At 52.1% G+C, this 2,500-nt stretch overlaps 1 pseudogene; it reads right to left on the bottom strand.

Moving 5' to 3' along the window:
- The window catches only part of LOC142792051 (large subunit ribosomal RNA), an 8,337-nt pseudogene that overhangs the window by 2,088 nt on the left and 3,749 nt on the right, over positions 1 to 2,500 (bottom strand).

The raw sequence follows: 2,500 nt of genomic DNA, 5'->3' as shown, positions 1-2,500 counted from the left end.
TTCCTTGCATTGTTGCAGGGGTCTACCATCGAACGACATGTGGAGTTGTCGGGCCCAATACTTTCTGGACTGCTTACTGTTGCCGATTTTTGTGCCCTTGAAAATGGTGAGGTTGTCAGCCTGCCTCTTAAGCTGAGTGATTGTCGGTCGGGTGGCTGCAAAAGCGCACGCTGGATTGCTAGATTGGGCCACCGTCTGGTACCGTCGTAATCTCATGGCCGGAACAACCGTTCTAAAGCATGGCACTCCAAGCCCACCCTCTTCTACTGCAGCGTAGAAGAAGCCAAGCGGCGCATCTAGAGGCAGCGCCAGCCATCTCCTTACCGCAGAACGGACCACTCTATCAATTGTCAACAGTGTTTTCGCCGAAATTGGGCCGAGCACTAGTCGATGGTATAAACGAGGCAAAAGGTAAAACCTAAGCACAACCAGACGCTGCTGAGGTTTCAAGGGCGCCTTAGACACTCTCTCGAGAAGAATGGCCAACTGTCTTCTTACTAGACCCTTCTCAAGGCCCTTGACACCGAAGTGTACACCCAAGTAGCGCCATGTAGACGTGCAGTTCGTCGTTGCCAGACGTTCCCCATTCACAAAGAAGTCAATGTCTGTTCGGATCTTGGACCTCTTCTGCCAACCCGATGGCTCGATGACTAGGGTCGTTGACTTTGCCGCGTTAATCTTAAGTCCTCTGGCACCGAGAAATGAATTCAGACGATCAATTTGCTGCTTGAGACCCCAGTGGGTAGCTGTGGTCAGGATAATATCGTCCGCAAATGCCATGGCCGATACCTTCATCCCCTCACTGGTAAAGGCCAACTGGGGGTCAAGCTCAGCCAAGAACTCGTCAATGACTAAGTTGAACAGGAGCGGTGAAAGGGGATCACCCTGCCTTACCCCCACTGTAGGATGGACGACCAGCGATTTGCCTCCGAATGTCAGCACTGTTACCGCATTTTGGTAAAAGTCTTCAATGTACGAGATAAAGTCTTCAGAGATCCCTTTTCTGCGTAAGGCTCTCAAGATTGCCGGTAAAACAACCCTATCGAAAGCCTTCGCAATGTCAAGCGAGGCCAGAGACAAGGGTCGCAGTGACTTGCGCGCTTCATCAATGATTGTCGCAAGGAGAAGAATGTTTTCAGCACACCCATCCACTGGCAAAAATGCCCTCTGCTGCAGGTCCAAATCGAGGTCAGCAAGCAGCCTTCGGAAATATATCTTATGAAGCAGTCTAAGGAGCACATGAGATATTGAGATTGGGCGGTGTTGCGAGGCTGTTGAAGCACCAGGAACTTTGGGAATGAAGATCGTTCGTGCTTGGGTGAGAAAGAGTGGAAGTCGCTTCAGCAGCAGGAGCAAGTTAAGTAGAACCTGGAGTATTACTGGCGGAACCTTCCGCAGTTCCCTCGCCGCAAAGCCATCAGGTCCGGCTGCCGAGCTTGATGAGGGCATTGCCGCCTTAATGTCCATTTCTGTGATAAGGAACACAGGATCGATAACCTTGTGCGGGCGTTCGATAGCAGGAGACACTGATGAAGGCACCACTTTCTCCATGATCTCTCTCCATTCTTCTAGAAAAGCTTGGGGATCCTCCACCTTGGAGTCCGCCTCTCCATCCAGAATCTGTCTTGCACACTGTGTCCTGTTCCGTCTGAAGAGTTGTTGTGTCAAGGCGTATTCCCGCTTCTTTTTCTTCCTGCGACTTTCTTGAACAGGTGGAAGAGGTTGGCGACCATGCGGACGCAAGTCCGAAGCGAACACCTCCCTTAGGTAGGCATTAAGAGCTATCGTTATATCCTCCCTGTCGAGGAATCTCTTTGCAAGCTCCCATAGCTTGTATGCTTGGTACGCTCTTGGCGGAGGTTTTGTTGTTAGACCTCTTAGCTCAGCCTCAATCACCTCACGGTGATTTACCTCGGGGATGACCAGGGAGGCGTCCTCAACAGCTTGCTCCCCAATGTCGGCTAGCACCTCCTGAGTGCTTCTTGGGTAGAGTCTGTTCTGTAGGTCTTCCACCAGCCTCTTGTAACCTTCCTGCCTTCTGTGCGATTTAATGCTGTGCAGCGTGCGGTGCGGAAACGCTCTTAGTAGCTGTGCATTGATGTCCCGGACCTTCTGGGATCTTAATTCAACCTCCTTAGTTGCCATCAGGTACTCCTCCTCCTTTTTCCATCTGGGCTTGAGTCTGGCCAGATTCACATCTTCGTTGTATTCTTCAAAATGCCGATGCCGGCGATGCTGGCTCAGGCCAAATGGGGGGAGAAGTCCAAGTATCACCTGCTCGTGGTTCCCCCTGCCACCTTTACCGGTGCAACGATACTGGCAACCTTGAGCGCCAAAGACTGTTCTTTGGTTGCTTATCAAACGCTTGGCTTATGGCGAACAGAAAACCTGATGAAAACGCCTGCCGAGTGACAGGCGCACCAAGCGTGGGGCCGAGAGAGGCCAGGAGAGCCGCGCGCTCCAATGCGACCGCTGGAGGGAGTTCCCCCAGGCAGGAATC

The sequence above is a fragment of the Rhipicephalus microplus genome, unplaced genomic scaffold (assembly GCF_043290135.1).
Source record: "Rhipicephalus microplus isolate Deutch F79 unplaced genomic scaffold, USDA_Rmic scaffold_202, whole genome shotgun sequence".
Lineage (NCBI taxonomy): Eukaryota > Metazoa > Arthropoda > Arachnida > Ixodida > Ixodidae > Rhipicephalus > Rhipicephalus microplus.
This window is presented reverse-complemented; position numbering and strand designations above follow the sequence as displayed.